Source organism: Macaca thibetana, chromosome 3 (genome assembly GCF_024542745.1).
Source record: "Macaca thibetana thibetana isolate TM-01 chromosome 3, ASM2454274v1, whole genome shotgun sequence".
NCBI lineage: Eukaryota > Metazoa > Chordata > Mammalia > Primates > Cercopithecidae > Macaca > Macaca thibetana.
This window is the reverse complement of record NC_065580.1, coordinates 37557986-37580770: the sequence shown is the minus strand read 5'-3', so window position 1 is coordinate 37580770 and position 22785 is coordinate 37557986. Positions and strand designations below refer to the sequence as shown.

General features: G+C 37.6%; 1 pseudogene; it reads right to left on the bottom strand.

The window, feature by feature from the left end:
* Positions 1 to 480: 480 nt before the first annotated feature.
* LOC126950812 (60S ribosomal protein L18-like) overlaps positions 481 to 22785 on the bottom strand; it is a 68762-nt pseudogene continuing 46457 nt past the window's right edge.

Sequence of the window (22785 nt, the reverse complement as noted above, 5' to 3'; positions counted from 1 at the left end):
TTTTACCTCCTCAAATGGATGATCTGACATTTGAAGTCACCCCCCTTATCGTATCAGCTGGAACCTTCCTCCTGGGTGCAGGTCCTTTCCTTTTTATTTATATGAAGAGCCTCCCTACATATTTGCACTCATGCCTTCCACGTTAATAAATGACTTTCACTTAGTGCTATGACAGCTCTTCTCTGGAATTCTCTCGGTTCTCACCTCATGATGAATAGTTTCAGTTAACATTCTTTCCTTTACTTATCTTAGTAATTTACAGAGGAGAATTTGCTCTCTCTGTTGTTACAAGTACAGGTAGCTTCATATTTTATACAATCCATTAGAAAATGGTGCCGAAAAGGAGGATCTCTGACCAGATAAAAGAGAGGGTCTCTGGTCTCTGACTAGATAAAGATAGTTCCCCTAATCCTTCTTGACCACAGATAATACTTTTCGTGAGCATCCACAGTCTTTTTAATAAGAAGGTAGGATCCAGGGTTAGTTCTTGTAGCCTTGGCTGGCCCGTCGGCCTCTGGCACGCTGGAACTTCCCGGCCTTGGAGCGGAGGTAGGGTTTGGTGTGGCTGTGCGGGGTTCCCGGGGCCTTGCCGAAATGCCGGTACACCTCTCCACCCCTGTGAGGACCTGAGAGCAGGACGCTGCCGCGGCCCCTGGGGAAGTCCAGGGCCAGCTGGTCGAAAGTGAGGTTCTTGCCCCCTGCCCTGAGGATGTGGCTGCAGCCCGGCTGGTCACGCGCAGGGCACACGCCTTCAGTTTGGGCACCTCCTGAACCCGCACCGTCATCTGTTGTGGTTCCCACAACCACGGCCTTTTTATTTTCCCGGCCAGGAAGCTTCATCTTCCGGATCATCTGGGAAAGGGACAGAGGTGGCCGGTTGGTGCACTCATAAACAACCTCTTCAGCACTGTTACTTTTTTAAAAGTGCCCTAAATATCCTTATCAGAGGGGTATTCTTACTTTCACTTTCTTTTTTCCCCCTCAGGGCTTTCTTGCCCTCTATTTAAATCTTTCTTCTAAAGCTTCACTTCCAGTCCTAGGACCCCCAATTCTTTGTCTCCCTTGACTTCCAAGTGAACATTATTTTTAACAATTCTTAATTATGCAAAGAATTTTATTTCTTCACTTTCTTAACCATTCCAATTCTAACTGAGCTCTAGGGCCTACCTACATTTAACTAAATGAAACTAAACAACAAAGCCATCATTTATATGGCTGTCCTATGTTATGGAAGCAAGCTTGAGTCATCTTTTTTTAAAAGGAGTTTTGTCTTCTTCCTACAAATGCATTGTCACCAAAGAGAGTAATAGAGGGAAGGATTCGGCATAGGGAGAGATGGGCTTGGGATGGATAGAATCAAAATTTCAGAGTTTTAAGGGGTGGGTAATGGGCTTTTGCCCAGAACCGTAAAATAAAGAAAAAGAGATGAAGGGAGCTTTTCAGCTGAAGGTGGATAAGTTTTCTATTGGTCATCTGTGGGGAGAGATAGATGGATATTAAAAGGAGAGGACAGTTTACATATATAGAGATTTATAAAGGCCCAAATACAGACACAGGAAAGACAACCCACCTGTTTCTAGCATCCTAGATAGCACATTTGTGTGGAGCCAATAAAAAAAGTGTACACAAATAAACCCATTCTATTCAGGTGTGTTTTGAAAGAGCCATGTTGACTGGTCTAAGATGTGGAAAAAAAGCCAGGGGTTTTGTTCACAGTAAGTTCAATTCAAAGAAATCCAGTGATGTGCCAAAAGAGCTAACTAGTACCTTAGCCTGCATTAATGCAATTACAGTCTCTTTAATAGTGAAGTGCTGTTCTACAGCACTTACCATGGGGAGTAAATGAAGCATTTCTGGCATGGTAATGGATCTACTGGTAGTACAGTCATTAATGAACTGTGTTTTATTTATTTATTTATTTATTTATTTGATGGAGTTCCTCTCTTGTTGCTCAGGCTGGAGTGCAACGGCGTGATCCCAGCTCACCACAACCTCTGCTTCCCAGGTTCAAGTGACGCTCCTGCTTCAGCCTCCTGAATAGCTGGGATTACAGGCGCCTGCCACGACACCTGGCTAATTTTGTATTTTTAGTAGAGACGGGTTTCTCCATGTTGGTCAGGCTGGTCTGGAACTCCCGACCTCAGGTGATCCACCCACCTTTGCCTCCCAAAGTGCTGGGATTACAGGTGTGAGCCACTGTGCCCGGCCCTGTTTTTTTTTTTTTTTTTTGGTTAAGTTATTATTTGGTCATATTAAGACACAGTAAGGTTTTGCTTCTATAAAGTGAATAATCATTACCCTTTTTTTTTTTTTTTTTGTAATTCAAGGGAAAACTTAAGTTTGGTTGGTTAATTTTCCTTTTTCCCCTCTATATAGATGCTCTTAAGAGAATAATTGTAGTTAAAAAAAAATAAGTAATTACACTTTTGGAAGCGAGAATGAAACACCACAGTTGTGCAGGGAGGATCAGAGGTAGAAACCCCAAGAAGCTACTTCTGGCCTGACTCTCTCTTCCCTTCCTTGCCCAGCTCCTCTAATTTTGCCTGAGGGATGCAAAGTAAACTACATCAACAAAGGTCCAGGAACCACAACAATTCTGAGGTCACAAATCATCTAGGCCTGCAAGGGGGTGCCCTAGATTGTAGGCATTGATGCCAAGGAAGGAGCCCACCCTCTTAACACCTCATGATCTGTAGGGCGTTGAGAGCAGGGGCTTTGACTCCTTAGTTCCTCCCCTGAAAGGCCTTAGTTAGGAAGGTAGCTGAGTCACCATAGAAAGGTCAAGTATCTGTAACATAGCCAATCCTGAGAGTGAATTCTGATAGACAACCTTTCTTCGAAATATGTTTTATTTTTGTTTTTCTATATTCATATTGTTTTCTATATTTATTTTTGTATATTCTATATTCTATGTTGTGTTTTTCCATATTTTTCTATAAATAAAATGCATACTGACCCAAGGGATTCAAACATCGTGGGTATCAGACTCACATGTCCCTCCCCAGAGATACAGCCTCTGCCTAGAATCCCAACAGCCCCCTTTAGGCACTGTGTCACCCCTGGGTTTTTTCCTGAGATAGTAAGCTGTAGCAGGAGGCCCTGAGAGCCGCGGTTGCTTTGTTGGGAGAATAAGGCAGTAATCTGTAGTCTCACTTCCTCAGTTTAAAATGAAGGGCTTGGCCCAAATGACTTGTAAGTTTCTTTTAAATTTCTACCTTCTGCAAAAATAGCAAAAAGTTTTTAAATTTTCATTTATAATATCCTGGAATACATAGGGCAAGTGAAAAGGCAGTTAGTTGACTAATTTGATCATGGTGAAGAGTCAAATTGGAAAATTAGATTCCAAAGTGGATTTTGGGGGGACCTAATTTTCCTAGTTGGCTAACAGTATCAAAATAACTGCTAATTGCCAAATCTCTTCTCCCTTCTCTGTATGCTTAGCCAATATTGCTCTAGTGCATTAAAAAAAATGCTACCATTGCCCAGTCCACCTGTGCATCTCCTAATAATTAAATAGTGCACTTGTAGACATTTTTTTGTTGTTGTTGTTGGAGGTGGGAGACGAGAAGATTTACACATATAGGGACTAGTCATAGCCTATATTTAAGTGTCTAGCTCCAGAACCTGAAGCACAATGTTTTCTCCTAAGTGAAATTTGGGACTATAGGACCAGCTGTAAGCTGAGACCTCCAAAATCAGCATTGGTCAATGGTCCCCAAATTTTGTGGCAAAGGGAATCACCTAGGAATCTTTAATAATACTGATATTTGGTTGCCCCTAACTCTACCAGACATGATGATTTAATTGGTAGGAGATGAGAATAGGAATCATAAAATTTTCCCAAGTTATTCTAATGTGGAACAAAGTTTAGGAACTCCTGAAATTTGGTCAACATCATTGTAAAATGAGCTAGTTTGTTAGGTTGATTTTTTTTTGCAATGGTTGGGCCTAAGGCAATGTGATCAAGATTGCAGGCACTTGGATCAGACAAGTTGCTTCTTAATCTTGCTCAACCTCTGCTGCTTCTATCTACGTCCACAGACTGGCCAAGTAATTTTGTTTAGTTTCAGCTTTCTTATTTGTATGATAAAGACAAATGTGCCCACCTCATAACATTGTTCTGAAGATGAAATGAGTTTGGAAGGTTTTAGAAAATTGTTGGCATGAAATCTGGCACCCAGAACTTAATACATTCTAGCCATCATTACATTTTGTTAGGATTTTGAACCTATGTTTTATTTTATAGGGAAAAGGTCCCTGGGCACAGTGGCTCATGCTTGTAATCCCAGCACTTTGGGAAGCCGAGACTGGTGGATCAGCCTGACCAACATGAAGAAACCCTGTCTCTACTAAAAATAAAAAAATTAGCTAGGTGTGGTGACACATGCCTGTAATCCCAGCTACTCAGGAGGCTGAGACAGGAGAATCACTTGAACCTGGGAGGTGGAGGTTGTGGTGAGCCGAGATCTCGCCATTGCACTCCAGCCTAAGCAACAAGAACGAAACTCCGTTTCAAAAAAAAAAAAGAAAAGGAAAGGAAAAGGTATTTGAATAAGTCACCTGAGGAAGTTACCATAGACTTTCCTTTATTTATTTTCTAAAGATTTCGTGATAATTATATTTTTCTTTTATATTACAAAATTAATTTCTGCAAAAGGAAGCAAGATATATACCATTTACCACAACTCTCTTCTTCAACACTCTTTTGTTCTATAAAATGGAAATGAAAGTCCTGTACAATAGCAGTCAGTAGCTAGCATCTAATTTAATTATCTTTATAGCATCTTTCATAAAACTAAGTTAGTAGGTGGCCATGAACAGAGAATTTAGGAAATTTTTTTAATCTCCTGGGTGATAATATAGATATTTTTCTTGAATTCATAATGTCTCAGTGGGTTTTTGATTAGATATGCAACTCAAGTCACATGGATGATAACACATTGAGAACTTATGGTTGATATGATCACTCAACATAGACTATGAAGGTCAGCAATTTTATTGCCAATTCCTTATAGCAGCTCTACCTCTAAAATCATATGCATAATGCAACCAACTTACTCTAATGCAAAACATCCACATTCTATTTTCATGTGTTATTTTCTTTTGACTTTTAAAATGTACTAAACCAATGTAAAAATCAAATGATGTATGCTTAGCCCACCTTGGGCAAAAATGCAGTTTTGCCGGGTGTTGGGGTCCGCGTGTTTCCTAAACAAAGGAATGAACACACAAGACAACACAAGACAAGACAAACATGGCGGCCGCCTCGAATGGCGCACTCTGCTTTATTTTATACAGTCGTTTGTGGAATGTTGCCAAGTCACAAGACACATTGTTGTTTTGCTGACCTTTCCCTGACTTTCTGGATTTTCAAGATATTTACACATAAACAAGCCCCCAACGCCCTGCTTCGTTTGCAAGAGGTGGACTTATTGGGAATGCCCTGCTTCGTTTGCAAGAGCAGGACTTATCGGGACGCCTCGTTTGCGAGCACGTAGTCCTCTACACCGGGGAGTGAGGTAGGAGTAGAGAGATAGGTGTCTGGATTAAGAAGAAGAGTAAAGGGAGTTTTAGGCAACTCTCTAAGGAAAGTCTATGCTCTACTCCTAAACTTCTCTAATGCCTTAGATGTGTAACCAGAGTCCTGCAATACTAGTTTCACAGCTAGCAGGCGCCTACCACCATTAGGTTTGTTGCCTCTCGCTGAGGCAACTCTATGTGGATCCCAGCATGCTGTGCAAATGTAATCAGCTTTCATGTGTGTCATAATGCAAAAAAAAAAAAAAAAAAAAAAAAAAAAAAAGATGGGACGCCCTGCTTACATAGCACTTTTTTTTTTTTTTCAGTGAATGTTATCATTATAATTAAAGTGTCTTTGGGTATAATCTTGGATGACTCTAATACTCAAAGAACAAAAATGAAGAATTCCTGACCATTTCAAAAACTCATCCAATTTTAAGATGCTCTTTTTGGTTATGAAGGAAAACACAATTAGAGATTGTTGTTCAAATTATATGATAGATGACTCTGCAGTACATTATAGTATCAAAAAATCTGGGCTTCCTCAGCTTGGGAGGGCTATTATCATAACAGTTGTATGATTCATTTAGGTCAGAAAAATCCCATCTCAGAATATTCTTGAAAAAAATATAATTAATATAATTCCACTCATAGATTTGAGAACATTTGGTTTATTTCTAACTACAAATAGTTTCTTCTATACCAGAAAATAAATTATTTACTTCTTTTCTTTAGGTTTATGTGTTGCTAGGTTTCATTTGAACTTTATTTCAACCTTAAGAATAAATGGGGAAGAAAAAATACGTTTAGGGTGGGACTGAAATAAGTAATGTAGAATTTCAAATCAGTTAGAGTAAAAAAATTCAATGGCTTGGGGACAGGATGTGATATAAATAGAAAGACTATGGGAGGATTGCCCAGAAGCCAGAATTTGGGTTCAAATATGAAAATTTTAGAACTGAAAACAACCTTTGAGATTTTAAATGAGGAAGTGAAGGGTCACAAAATATTGTAGATTATAGCTCAAGAATAGAGTGAAATTGTGTATTTTAGTAATAATACCTTCACCAGGCCAATTCTTCCACCCTCAAATCTGGGTAAGCCTCTTCAATATTAATCCTGCTAGTGAGACGGGATTTTAAAGAGACATCTGGAAACACTAGTGTTCCAATTTGGCACCAGAGGGTTGACTCCTCCCAAACATTTCCTTTTGTTCCTATAACCACTGCCCCACCCACCCCATCTCCGTCTCCACTCCTTCCCTGCTCTGCCCTCCTCTTTCAAAATAATTTAGTAGAAAGGTTACTTTCTCCCAAAAATTGAAATTTTTGTTTGAAGCAACATTTGAGTCTTCCTTATTGTATTTTAGGAAATAATACTGTGTGTGCCTATTAGTTGCTTAGTAAATATTTGTTAAACAAAATGCCTAAGAGAAGAGACCTGAAATCAATCCAAAAGCAAAAAAAAAAAAAAAAAAAAGAAAGACAAAACAACCAAATTAAAGCATTTATCACCCTCACTGGACCAGGGGAAATTTTCAGTTTCAAACATCTACAGACTGGGTGTCTGCCTGGACCCAGCAGGATTTGGTCTCCAGCCTCACTGAAGCATTGTTACTCTGAGGATTTCCGAGTGCATAATGCATTTCCAGAGCTGCTTGAGTAAGTGCATCCTAGTTCCTGCCATTATGTTCATGACAACAGCTAGCAGACATTATGTCTTGCTTTAATTCTTTCTTTCTCCTTCATTCTATTTTTATTCTTCTTTATATTTTGTCTTGTTCTTAACATAAAAGTAGTTTAGAGATGATGGATTGACCATGAACATTTATTGCCTTCCCGAAACCACTCTAAAATGATGGTAAACAACAACAAAAATACTCGAAGGGCTAGCACAGTGGCTCATACCTGTAACCCCAGCACTTTGGGAGGCCGAGGTTGGTGGATCACTTAAGGCCCGGAGTTCGAGATTAGCCTGGCCTACATGGCGAAACCCTGCCTCTACTAAAAATACAAAAATTAGCTGACCGTGGTGGTGCACGCATGTAATCCCACTACTCGGGAGGCAGAGGCAGGAGAATGGCTTGAACTCGGGAGGCGGAGATTGCAGTGAGCAGAGATTGCACTCCAGCCTGGGTGACAGAGCGAGACTCGTCTCAAAACGATGACAACAACAACAACAACAACAACACAAAAACAAACGAAAAAAACCTCGAAGGACAAATAGGAAAGAGGACATCAGTGGTTGAGAAGTTTGAGTAAATGGTTAGCAGAGGGAAAGCATGGAGCATTGATAACTGAATTAGGGACAGAGGAAGTTGTTTAGGAGGACGCTGCTTATTTGTCCCACAGAACTGTGGTAGGGCCAAGGACCATTGAAGGAGACAGTATGGTGCTGTAAAGAAGGTGATGAATTGAGAAAGCATGTGTACCAAAGAGTGGCCTTCTTTTCCTTCTTTCCTTCTCTCCCCTTCTCTAGCACTGTGGCTTAGCAGGTTGCTCACTATCTCTAGCTACTTGCTTCCTGGCGGGAAAGCCAATGCTTTCGCTCTGGAGAAATTTAATAGAAGTTCCTACAGGATCACTTTGCTGTTGAACTCTGTATGGAATGACAACCCAACCCAGACCACTAGAACTAGGCTTAAATCTCACATTTCTAAATATGTCACAGAGAGTGAGTATCTGCTCCCAACAGTTTGAACAATAACAACAACAAAAATGTCCTGGATTCGAACTGTACTGGATTGACTTGGGTTACTTGTTACTTCCGAACCAATCACTGTGGCTAGGGAGAATGGATACTCTGATTAACCAGACTGGGGCTGTGTAGGATAGGAGAAGGATGGAACCGTAAGAAAAATAATGGGATATGTTATAAGGAAAGGAGAAGCGGGTTCTGGGGAAACAGTGACTTTATCTTCTAATATAATTACTCTGAGAATACAGTATCTTTGCTGAATAGGGCTCTCATAGTAGCCACATGCCTGGCTATCGGTAGTATACTAGGAGCCAGAAGCAATCCCTAGGCCTACCGGCTGGGACCAGATTTGAACATGTTACAAAACATGAGAATGTATACATCATGAATTATGTCTGACTGCTTTCCTCAGAAGGAGTCATTACTGGAAAATGTTTACATGGAAACTTTGCTGCTTTCAAAAACATCCAGAGAAGGTTTCTTAAACTTCTTTAATAGCCTGTTTCAGCACAGCCATTATTATCAGGAAATTCACTTTCATGGTGTTAATTTAATTTAATTTAATTCTTCTATTCTGTCTGCAGATTTTCAAAGTAGCTGGACATAATTCTCTATATAATATGTATGCTTATGCTTGAAGATAATCTTACAATTTTCTTCTGGGATGGATGACTTCTGTTTTTTGAGCCACAAAATTTTATTTCTCAAACCTTTCATCATCTTTGAGTGTCTGCTCTGAACTGCCTCCAAATTTTCTGCATTTATCTCAAGCTCTAGAGTCCAACAATGAATATAATAATCTAGGGAGAGCCCTACAACAAAGTGAAGGCAATTGCTTAAGGAAATAGGGAGAATATTTTTGCACAGGGCTTCATAGTTTTAAAAGGACTTTCCCAGGCATCACTTTGTCATTTGAGGTAAGTGTTGCTTCCTCCTCCTCCTAAACTCTGATGGTTGATGTGGGTCTATCCTGAGTCAGATGCAGATTGGGAAAGCTCAGAGCTCCAGTTTGGGGTCAGCTGGAAGTCCAAGGTAGTTCTGAGGTTACAGCAGAAGTTCATATTTCTTTATGCTTCCCTAGGACCAGTAACAATTTAAAAAATGAAGTAAACCACAGGGGCTTTCCATGGTTTGGACCGGTGCTGCCCAATACAACTTTCTGTGATGACAAAATGTTCTATATCTGCACTAATATGGTAGCTATTAGCCACATGTGACTACTGAGTATTGGAAACATAGCTCATGCAACCAAGAAACAGGATTTGTACTATTATTTAACTTTACATATGGCTAGTGGCATAATCTTTGGACCATCCTTAAATCTGGGTCTAAGCTTGAATTGGTTTCTGTGATTGAAGCATAAAGGCTTTGGTAGATCATCATATTTTAGAAATAATTTGATGGGTGGGAAGCATCTTAGTGGAATCCCAGACTCTTCTCATATTTCTTATTATGCATTTCAGTATTATTTGATTAAAAGCATTTTCCTCAGACATGCTGGCACTATATGACTAACTTATGTTCTTTTCCTCAGAAATAGATTGATTGGTACTTAGCTCTTGGCCTAGGACAGCAAATACCTTCTCAAGTAAATTTGTGTGGGGACAGCAACAAAACCCTGGGGTACCCTAGATGGTGACTAAGCAGGTTTTGGCAGAGAAGAAAAGTCTTAAGAGAGGCTGAGTTCCAAATACCCATCTGAGACCAAGACCAACACTGCTAAACCATAAGACAGTTTAGCATTTCATCTATGCATGACGCACTTACTGGCATTAAAAGGCTATATTAAAGGATATACATAACATGAAACTTAACGAGCTCAGTTCAACTTCTGCCACATATTTGGGCTGTACTTTTTGCTGAGTTTAGTTTTTGAAGCATCTTGGAAGCCAGAGTAGTTATTAGATCAGTGATGATGTGAACGAGGAATCACTCTTCTATTCTTACAGATGTACAGTCTGCAGATTTGTAGAGATCTTTGTCCTTAGGAACTTTTTACCCGCTTATGGGCCTCTAAAAATAAAAATCAAACACAGTTATGTGCTATATAATGACATTTTCATCAGTGACAGACTACATATACAATGGTGGTTCCATAGGATTATAAAACCATATTTTTACTCTACCTTTTCGAATATTTAGATCTGTTTGGATACACAAATAGCATTGTATTACAACTGCCTACCGTATTGGGTACAGCAACATGCTGTATAGGTTTGTAGCCTGGGAGCAATAGGCTATACCATATAGGGTAGGTGTGTAGTAGGCTATACCATCTAGGTTTGTGTAAGTACACTCTACGATGTTTGCACAACCACAAAAATCACCTAGCAACACATTTCTCAGAATGTAATCCCATCGTTAAGTGATGCATGACTAAATAGTTTTATTTCCTCTTAAAAGTAAGGTAGCTTCATGGTTTATTTATAAACACGTTTGTTGACTTTATTGTTGCTTTCTTCCTCTGAGCTCTGCTTTCTTGCAGTTCTGCTTTTGTCTTTGTAGTAATCTTAAATTTTCATCATTCCTCCCCCTTTTCAATTGTAGCTGGAGACCTTGCTTCTAATTGTAATGAGAAAATAAGAGCTCTTAGAAAAGCACTTCTTGTTCCTCTAACATCAAATAGACTAAACTAATTACATTCACACCTGGGCTGTCCCTTCCATTACAGTAGATGAACTGTCCATGCTGTAATATAAGGCCAAGCCCTATGTAGGCACAAGAACTCATTACTACTTGGCTGTGGAAGAGTTTTGCTTCTGAAAATACTATCTCTTTCTCGTGACTCATCCATTGTCCTTCCTCAGTTGAATTTTCCTCATTTTCTATTATATACTTGCTTTAATGTCACTCATTCAAATAACAGCAATTACAGCAAACCTTCTTAACTCCAACATCTCCAGCCACTGTTTCATATCTCCCCTTTATTTTACAGCAAAATTCCAAAAAAGAGTTCTCTATACTCAATAACCCTACCTTCTCACCTCTTATTCTTTCTTATGTGTATCTGTATGTGATTTATTTGCGTGAAAGCACATTATGAAAATTGATGAATTATACATAGTCTTTAGATATATATTTTTATTTGGAAATAATTTCAAACTTATGGAAGAGTTGCAATAGTATTAAAAGCTCACCTGTTTGCAATCATTAACATCTTATCACATTTACTGTCTCTCCATGATGCTATTATATTTCATTTATTTTAAACTTTTATAGGTACATGGTATGTGTATATATTTATGGGGTACATGAGATATTTTGATACAGGCATACAGTGCTTAATAATCACATCAGGGTAAATGGAGCATCCATCATCTCTTAAGAATGTATCATATTTTTGCATTATAAACATTCCAATTGTACTCTTACAGTTATTTTGAAATGCACAGGAAATTATTATTGACTGTAGTTACCCTGTAATGTTATCACATACTAGATCTTATTCATTCTATCTACCTATATTTTTGTACCCATGAACCATCTTCACTCCCTCATCTGCTGCTACTCTTCCTAGCCTCTGGCAACCACCATTCTACTATCTCCATGAGTTCAAATGTTTTAAATTTTAGCTCCCAAAAATGAATGAGAACATAAGTTTGTCTTTCTGTGTCAGGCTTATTTCACTCAACATAATATTCCCGTTTCATCCATGTTGGTGCAAATGAAAAGATCTCATTCTTTTTTGTGGCTGAATAGTGCTCCATTGTGTATATGTACCATATCTTTATCTATTTGTCTGTTGATGGACACTTAGGTTGCTTACGAATCTTGGCTATTGTGAATAGTACTGCAATAAACGTAGGAGTGTAGATATCTCTTTTATATACTGATTTTCTTTCTTTTGAGTATACACCTAGCTGTGGGATTGTTGGATCATATGGAAGTTCTATTTTTAGATTTTTTTGAAGAACCTCCCTACTGTTCTTTATAGTGGTTGTACAATGTATATCCCCACCAACAGTGTATGAGAGTTTCCTTTTCTCCACAACCTTGCCAGCGTTTGTTATTGCCTGTCTTTTGTATAAAAGCCATTTTAAGTGGGATGAGATATCTCATTGTAGTTTTGAATTGCATCTCTCTGATGATCAGTGATGTTGAGCACCTTTTCTTATACCTGATTGCCCTTTGTATGTCTTCTTTGAGGAAAGTCTATCCAGATCTTTTGCTCATTTTAAAAATCAGATTGTTTGATCTTTGATCAAATTGTTAGATGATTTCCTATTGAGTGTTTGAGTTACTTATATATTCTGTTATTAATCCCTTGTCAGATGAAGAGTTTGAAACTTTTTTCTCCCATGCTGTAGGTCATCTCTTCACGTTGTTGATTGTCTCCTTTGCTGTGCAGAAGCTTTTAAACTTGTTATAATTATATCTGTCCATTTTTGCTTTATGTGTCTGTGCTTGTAGAGTAGTAATCAAGAAATCATTGCCCAGACCAATGTCCTAGAGAGTTTCTTCAATATTTTCTTTTAGTAGTTTTCATAGTTTTGAATTCTTAAATTTAAGTGTTTAACCCATTTTGATTTGATTTTTTGTATATGGTGCGAGATAGAGTTCTAGTTTCATTCTTCTGCATACAGGTATCCAGTTTTCCCAGGACCCTTTATTGAAGGCATATTTGTCAAAAATTAGCTAACTGTAGATATATGGTCTTATTTCTGGGTGGTCTATTCTGTTCCATTGGTTTCTGTGTCTATTTTTATGCCAGCAGAATGCTGTTTTGGTTACTATCACTCACTGGTATCAGTCGAAGTCAGGTAGTATAATTTTTCCAGTTTTGTTCTTTTTGCTCAGGAAGGCTTTGGCTCTTCTGGGTCATTCATGGTTTCATATAAATTACAGGATTATTTTTTCAGTCTCTGTGAAGAATGTCATTGGGTCTATCTCTCTCTTTAGCTCTAAGAATATTTGCTTTATATATGTGGATGCTCCAGTGTTGGATGCATATATATTTATGATTGTTGTATTCCCTTGTTAAATCTACCCCTTTATCAATATGAAATGACCTTCTTTGTTTCTGTGTTTTTTTTTTTTTTCAGTTTCAATTTGCATGGACTATCTTTTTTCATCCCTTTATTTTCAGCCTATGTGTGTCTTTATATGTGAAGTGTGTTTCTTACAGGGAGAAGATAGTTGGGGCTTGCTTTTTTATCCATTCAGCTTGCTTTTTTTTATCTACTTTATGTCTTTTGATTGGAGGGTTTAGTCCATTTACATTCAATGTTATTGTTGATGAGAATTTACTCTTGCCATTTTAAAATTTGTTTTCTAATCTTCTGTTCTTTCTTTCCTTCCTCTTTTCCTTTTTGTGAAGGTGATTCTCTCTGGTGGTATGTTTTAATTTCTTGCCTTTTTTTGTGTCTGTTATAAGTTTTTTGATTTCAGGTTACCACGAGGCTTGCAAATAACATGTTGTAATCCATTATTTAAAACTGATGACAATTTAACACTGATTACAGACAAAACCCAAAACAACTGAACAACAACTAACAAACAGGCAAAGAGAAAGCTAATATAAACTCTACACTTGAATTTCGTTGCCCCAACCAACTTTTAAACTTTTTATTATTTCTATTTATATCTTATTATACTGTCTACATCTTAAAAAGTTGTTGTAGCTATTATTTTTTATTGGTTCATTTTTAGTCTTCCTACTCAAGATATGAGTTTACACACCACAATTACAGTATTATAATATTCTGTACTTTTCTGTGTACTTGCTGTTTTGTTCCTTTAGATGATTTTTTATTGCTTCTTACTATCTTTTTCTTTCAGATTGAAAAACCCCTTTAGCATTTCTTATAGGGCAGTCTAGTGTTGATGAAATCCTTCAGCTTTTGTTTTTCTGGGAAAGTCTCTATTTCTCCTTGACGTTTGAAGAATATTTTCACTGGATATACTATTCTAGTATAAGAATTTTTATTTTTTCCTTCAGCACTTTAAGTGTATCATGCTGCTCTCTCCTGGCTTGTAAGGTTTCCACTGAGAAGTCTGCTGCCAGATATATTGGAGCTCCTTTGTATATTATTTGTCTTTTTTCTCCTACTGCTTTTAGGATTCTTTCTTTATCCTTGACTTTTGGAAGTTTGTTAAATGTCTTGAGGTAGTCTTATGTGAGTTACATCTGCTTGGTATTCTATAACATTCTTGTAGTTGAATATTGATATATCTCTCTAGGTTTGGAAAGTTCTCTGTTATCCCTCTGAATACACTTTCTATTGCAATCTTGCTTTTTACCTCCTCTTTAAGGATTTGTCCTTAGATTTGTGCTTTTGAGGCAATTTTCTAGGTCTTTACAGGTGTGCTTCATTCTTTTTTATTCTTTTTTCTTTTGTCTTCTCTGACTGTGTATTTTCAAAGAGCCTGTCTTCAAGCTCACTCATTCTTTCTTCTGCTTGATTATTCTGCTATTGAGAGATCTGACATATTCTTCAGTATGCCAACTGAATTTTTCAACTCCTGAATTTCTTGTGATTTTAAAAAATTATTTCAATCTTTTTGTTAAATATGTTCAATAGGATTCTGAATTCCTTCTCTGTGTTTTCTTGAATTAATCAAGTGCCATCAAAAGAGCTATTTTGAATTCCCTGTCTGAAAGGTCAAATATCTCTGTCATCCTGGGGTTAGTCACTGGTGCCTTATTTGGTTTGTTTGGTGAAGTTGTGCTTTCTTGGATGGTCTTGATGCTTGTGGATGTTCACTGAAGACTGAGAATTGAAGAGTTAGGTATTTACTGTAATCTTCACAGTCTGGGCTTGCTTGTAACCTGTCCTTCTTAAGAAGACTTTTCAATTATTCAAAGGGAATTGAGTGCTGTGATATAAGTGTTTGGTCACTGCAGCTGTATCTGTATTAGGAGGCAACCAAAGTCCAGTAACACTGTGACTCTTGCAGACTGGCAAAGTTACTGCCTTGGTGGTCTTGGGTAAGTCCTGGGAGAATCCCTGTATTACCAGGCACAGTCTCTTGTGATCTTACCTTCTTTTACCCCAAATAAACAGTCTCTTTCTCCATGCTGAACTTCCTGGAGTTGGGGGAGGGGTGGCACAAACACCCCTGTGGCTACCACCACTGGGACTGCTCTGGGTCAGACCTTAAGCCAGCACAGTACTGTGCCTCTCCTAAAGACTGTGATGACCATTACCTGGCTACTCTGATACGTTTTCAAGGCCCAAGGCCTATGTCAGCAGGTAGCGAATCCTATCAGACTTGTATCTTTCCCTTCAGATTGGTGGGTTTCCTTCTGACCCAGGAATGCTGTCTGGGAGCTGGGGCCAAGAGTCAGGAGCTTTAGGGATCTACTTGGTTCTTTATTGAACTGTGGTTGAACTGGTACTCAAGTTGCAAGATAAAATCTTTCATATTCTTCCCTCTCTTTTTCTCAAGCGGAAGGAGTCTCTCCCCATGGCCATCAGTGCCCTAGGCCCATGTTGAATACTGCCTGGCTACGGTTGATGCTTATTCAATGCCCAAGGGCTCTTTAGTCAGTTTGTGGTAAATCCTGCAGGCCCTGAGTCTCTCTGTCCAGGGAAGTGGGTTCCTTTCTGGCCCAGAGTGGGTCTAGAAATGCATCTAGGGGCTAAGGCCTGGAACTGGGGACTTCAGGAGTCTGTTTGGTGCTTTATTTTACTATAGCTGAGCGGCACCAAAGTGGCAAGACGAAGTCCTTTTTAACTTTCCCTCTCCTTTCCTAAAGCAGAAGGAGTGTCTCCTTGTGGCCACCACAGCTGAGAATGTACTGGGTCATCACTGAAGCCAGCAGGGTGCTGGGTCTCACTCAAGGCCTGTGGTGAATTGCCTGGCTACTGCTGATGTCTATTCAAGGTGGAAAGGCTCTTTTCTCAGCAGGTAATAAATCCTGCCAACGCTGGGTTCTTTTCTTAAAGGCAGTGGGTTCACTTCTGGCCCAGGATATGTCTAGAAATGTCACCTAGGAGCTAGTGCATTCCCTTGGCTGCCCCCAGCTGGTGTGTCTCTAGGTTGCATTCACCTCAAGTCCACTGGCTCCTATCCCAGCACAACACCAGGACTTGCCCAGAAATTGCAGTTCCAGTGGCCTAGACTGCCTTCCAAATTTATTTAGGACCCCAGAGCACTTTAGCTTGCAGTGATGGGGCTAGCCAGAACTCAGGTTTCGGCCACTGGGGTGGACAATTCCCCTCTGGCTAGGGGTCTAAATGCCGCATTTGTGGGTGTGGGCTGAATTCTGCCTGTATTGCTTTCCACTGTGACAGGGCAGCACTGAGTTCCAATGCAAAATCCCACAGTCACTGCATTCTCCCTCTCCCAAGCACATAGATTCTTTCTCCACACCATGCAGCCACTGCTGGGGTATAGGGAAGGGGTGGTGTTGGCAGTTCAAGACTGTTTATCCTATGCTCTTCAGTGCTTCTTTCCTTGATTAAGATATTAAAACCAGGTACAGTGATTGCTCACCTGATATTTGGTTCTTATAGAGGTGCTTTCTTGTGTGGATAGTTGTTCAACTTGGTGTTCCTGTTGGGGAGTGGGTGATCACTAGAGGATTCTATTTAGCTGTCTTCCTCTGCCTTCTCCATAATGCTATTTTAATGTTAAATCCTTCAGTGTCCTATTAACAATAATATTTTCTTACCTAATCACTGTACAAAGATCAAAATCAGTATAATTATCAAAAACAATTGATGTTGATATAATACTATTGTTTAATCTAAAACTTTGTGTAATTTCATCAATTTTCATAATAATATTCTTTATTGCAAAACAACAACAACAAAAAAAACCACATTTTTTTCTGGCTTAGGATTCAATCTAGGATCCTGGTATACATATAACTGGACAAAACAAGTCAGTTTTTGTTCTTTTAGGGTCCTCAGTGGATTGGATAATCCCTGACCACATGGGTGAGGGCAGATCTTCTTTACTCAGTCTACTAAGTCAAGCGCTAATCACTCATGGGCACACCCAGGAATAACGTTTTACCAGCTAACTGGGCATCTCTTAGTCCAGTCAAGTTGACACGTAAAATTAACCAACAAACAATCCTGGTTTCCTTCTTTCATATAGCACCTAGTTCTTTGTAGCATCACTTAAATTTGGTGCTCAGAAATGAAGCAACTAATTAGGTAAATTATGGTGAAAATACACTTTCTGAAATCTGCACACTCTTTTCTGTTAATATAGCTTATAATTTTCCTGACGTTTTCGTAGTGACAGGTTATTGAAATGAAAGAATAGGGCCGAGGAGGTAACAGAAAGGGATGAGGTTAGAAAGAGCTGCTAGAAACACTAAGGTTTGTGTAATCGTAAAATAGGGAATTGCACTTAATCCCTACAAAAGAAGAATAGCAACCATGCTGGGCATCCATTGTAGTACACAAAGATACTGCCTTCTCCTTGCGGAGTACTTCCTTTGCCTTGAAACACATGGAAAAGTCTAAGACGCTCCTACAAATTCAGATATTAAAATTCCCAAAATGAATGAATCCTTATGTTTTAGAGACAGGTATTAAAATATTTATAAATAAAACAATGTTTGAATTTGCTTCAAAATAATCCAGTGGGGAAAGGTATGAAGTGAGTGGGGCATATACGAAACAAGATTGCTTGTGGGTTGATGATCTTTATAGCTGGGTGATAGATATATGGGGGTTCCTTGAATAGTTATTTCTACTTTTGTGTATTTTTGAAGTTTATCCAAATAAAGGCATTTTTTTTTAAGTCCCTAGACCTAGGAAAAGTGGATAGAAACTGCTAAAATTGTTTCTTGGGTATTCTCATTCTAATGAATTTTGCCTGCATTTGGTTTCTGCTTTATAGGTGTTATACCCATAGCCAAGAAGATTCAAACCATAGTTCGTTCTGTTTTCATTTTCATGAAGATTGACAGCTATCTTTCACAAAACTGATGAATACTACATAATTTTTTTTGTTTTTGTTTTTCCTTTTACTTCTTTTTAGTATTATAAAACCCTGGAAATTATTATTTTCTGTATAGCCTTGCCATTCAAATTTATAGGTAGAATATGTAGGGAGTTTTCACCAATTCTTGGGAACAATTTCCACATTTTAAAAGAAGGCCTACTCTTTCATTTCAATATGCCACAGACGCCAACCCAAAACTAACTTGGCAATAATCCAGGGTATTTCATAATAATGTCCTGTGACACTCTAAAGTTTACAGACCAGAAAGTCAAGGTTCATTAAAGATCCAAGAAGGGGAATTTTTTTCCCCCTTTAATGTGCTTACCATGTTAAATAAATGAAAAGAAGATGTGCAAAGTATTTAAAAGCATTTTACACAGAAGAGAAAAGCACTCAGACTTATTATGAGGTGTTATTGAGATTATACCTAAATCCTAAAATTCTATTGTAGAAAATTTGAATTATGAATGAAATTTTCATTCGGAAAAATCTATGGTTTTTATTTTTTCAAAAACCAGATAGCATAAAATGGAATTATTTGGTGGCTTTCCCATAATTTCTTGATCAACCTATAGCAAGATATATTTTTAAGCAGAAATGCATAATAAGGACACACATAATAACTGGAAGAAATGAAAACATAAGCATTCTACACAGGAAAATGTGGCAAAGTGTGGCTATCCAACACATTAGGTAAATTATGTCTATCTGTCTGCCTAAGGGCTAGATAGTCCCTTCTGTCCCCTTAGTGTGGATATAACAAAAGATCCAGCCAGTCATGGTGGCTCATGCCTGTAATCCCAGCACTTTGGGACGCCGAGGTGGGCGGATCAGTTGAGGTCAGGAGTTCGAGACCAGCCTGGCCAACATGGCAAAACCCTGTCTCTATTAAAAATACAAAAATTAGCTAGGCATGATGGCATGCGCCTGTAGTTCTGTTGTATCTACTCGGGAGGGTGAGGTGGGGGAATCGCTTGAGCCTGGGAGGCGGAGGTTGCAGTGAACCAAGATTGCCCCACTGCACTCCAGCTTGGGACAACAGAGTGAGACTCTGTCTCAAAAAACAAAAACAAAGACAAACAAACAAAAAGATCCTCTTTTTTGTGTCCCACTCTGGGTTCCCTTCACCAGTCTGTGTTCCTTGTTGCTTCCTTATTTTGAAGAGTTGTAGATAAATGCCTTTAATCAAAATTATTTTTTTCTGTGGTTATTAAAATTTTGAACATTTTCCCATCTCCTTCACTGTCTGTTTCTGTGCCCATCACTGTCTCCCCCCAAGTCTTAAGTAATTTGGTATGTATTTTTCCATAAATTTCTTTATGCTCACATAATCATATACAAATGCCTATGCAATCTTTCAATGAATGAATAATATTCCATGCTATGGATATAATCATGTTTTAAATCATTACCTTAATGATGCACATTTTCTTTGTTTTCAAGCTTTTAATATCATACGTAGTACTATAATCAATATCCTCCTATAGGTGGATTTCTCACCATCTGTGTTTAATTTCAGTTTTTGATTTATATATTTGAAAGTTATGCTTTAGGAACATAATGTCATACTTTTATACTTTTTTTGGTGTTTTTTCTTTTATTATTATATGATTGCTGACATCTGTTGCTGTACTCCAAAGTCTTCTTTCATTCTAATTAGTGTTTCTTTTTAAGTGATCTGTCTTTTCTCTCTAGTTGATTTTAAGATTTTTCTTTTAAGCTTGATGCTCGGCAGTTATATTAGAAAATATCCAGGAGTAGATCTGTTTTTATTTGTACATCTTTGACAATCGAAGAGTACATTCAACCTGACTCTTGCTTTTCCTCAGTTTAAGAATATTCTTAGTTATCTCTTCACACATTGCTTTGCTGCTCCTTCCTTTTCTTCTGTAACACCGATTGGTAACATTTTGGAGCCTCATAATTTCTAATCCGTTTCTTTTATGTTTTTTAAATCTGTCTCTGTATTCTATGAGTGAATTCTTCAATGCAGTCCTCTAATTCACTGGTATCTCTCTATCCTAGACTCTTTCCCAGTTCTTAAGATTTCCATTCCCATAAGTCTATTGTTTTCATTTTCAAGATTTCTAACTTATTTTTATAACTATTCAGTTCTCATTTCATTTATGCCTGTTTTTGTTATATGACTTCTTGCATTGCACATATTGCCTACATAAAACATTTTAAATTAGTATATGAGAAATAAAGGATAAACTTTTACCTTTAACTCTGATATGTGGATTTAACACTGTATGAGAATGCCTCCCATGTACCTGGAGCCCACTTTCTAGGCTGTCCAACTCTTTAGAACACAGCCTTGAAATTCTCAGAAATCTGAATATCCTTAGCAGTATGGCACTTTCTATTCTTGGTTTTTCTACTAAAGTCATGGTTTAGTTCACTTTACAAACCTAAATTTTTCATCAGGGTTAAAAATTGGAATATATCACATCAATTAAGCATTTTCAATTCAGTTAATAAAACTACAGTATTTCTTAAAATGTCTTATGCACATATGCTAGAAAAGTTTGCTAGTATTCAGTTATTCAAATGCAACATCACTAATGTTCAATTCTGTCTTATTGTAACATCACTTTATTTTTTAACCATTATGATTTAATAATGGCACACGACATTTTTACTTATTAAACAAAAATATCCCTTACTTTTTAGACGCAGATTAGGGCCCAAGTCCAAATAACAAGATTATTCTGCATCCCAAGAAATGTAAGAGATTTTGAATCTGACTTTGACAATGTTCAGGCATTGAGGGCACAATTAAACAATAAGAATAGTGGAGTGATTTTGCTTTCTCAGTGTTGAGAGGCTGTAGCTTAAGAAACCCACGTTAACTCAGGGGTTCCTGTGTATTATCTCACCATGCAGACAAAAAGACATTCAAGTCACTCTTTGTTTCCTCTCTTGTTTTGATTCCAAGAGTTTGTATTACCCTTTCTCATGAGAGTGATGAGAAACAACACAGTTTGGGGAATCTAGTCATTTTATCTCAAAAGCTTTTCATTTTCTAGTCATTTTATCTCAAAAGCTTTGCAATGTCTTTGAAAGACATTAATTGAATTCTGAAGAGCAAAATAACTAGAACGGGATATTTCAGTGTTTGATCATTGCTTGAGTTACTAAACACTGGAAAAACTCAATTTCCTACTGTTTGCAGTAGTTATTGAAAGCTACAGCTTTCTTATACCTTTCCACAATCATTCTTGTGATTCAAAGGTTATATATAAAAAGAGATAAAAGCAGATGACAGAAGTTCATTTCTAACTTTTAGAGCTCATGGAGAAAGCCACTTTGAAAGCCTAAAACATAAATAAGTTTGTTAGTAAATGACACTCAACAGAATGCAAGATTTTGTATGTAGTCAATCTCAATGTAAAATTCAATGATCCTTGTACAGATTACTCAACTCTCAATTATTGAGAGTTTACACAAAATTATACCGACAGCATACAAGTACCTGTCTAAAAAATAACTTAGATCATGCAGATAATTTGATTAATAATTTAATCAGCTGATTAGATGCCTCAAATCTCTCAATTTCCTGGAAATTTTGTGTTTTTAAAAAAGGTAGAGAAATTAGAAGGGCTCTATACCATCACTAGTTACTGATTTAGTCTCCTACTTTTTACAATTAGTTCCTAAGTTCACAGACTTCACTCTTGATTTTCAAAAAAAGGCATTAATGAATGTCAATAGTAAGTATGTTAATAACAAAATTAATATAGTTATATGATAGTACTTTTCTTCTAGAAAACGATTTATGTACAAAATGATATTGCACTGAAAAGGAGCAGCCTTCCTTTCCTTTAGTGGAAAGAGTTCTCTTATTGATACTGTATGTTTACAACTAGGCTTCCTAAAGTTACTGATAGAATGAGCCATGATTTTAACAATTATTAAGTGAATAGTTGTCTAAGTAGTAATTAGATACAGGAAGATTTATGAAGATGGGATATGAATGACTAAGGTTTGAGAAACTCTGGTTTAAGGTATCTCTAAATAACAAAAGATTATTTCCTTGGAGGAAGGAGAGACAAAAATAAAGCTTTAGTTGGAAATTAAAAGAGAATAAGGTTGTCATTTGCCACAACAGGTATGAACCTGGAGGACATTATTCTAAGTGAAATAAACCAGGCAACAGAAAGACAAATATTGCATTATTTCACTTATACATGTAATCTAAAAACGTTAAACTCATAAAAGCAGAAATGGTGACTATATTTAATAATACTCTATTGTATACTTTAAATTTACAAAAGGGTAGATCTTAAATGTTCTTACCTCACACACACAAAATGATTAACTATGTGAGGTAATGAATATGTTAATTATGTTTATTTCAGTAATCATTTCACTATAAATATATCAAAGCATCAAGTTCACACAAAACTCACTTTTCAAGCTACTGGATGATGGCAAAACTAAGTCCCAAATTCATTTCAAACAAAGAGCAAGAAGCCTAGTTCACCTAGGGTCAAGCCAGTTAGAGCCTCAGCTTTCAATAAGAGTAACAGGATAGAAAAAATGTTTGAACCAAGGGTAAAGGGTCCCAGAACCAGAGGCATGGAGACCCCCAAATAGGTCAATGGAAGGTTGAAAGGGTTGGCTGGACACCAAAAAGGAGCTTCTAGGAATCATCAAAGA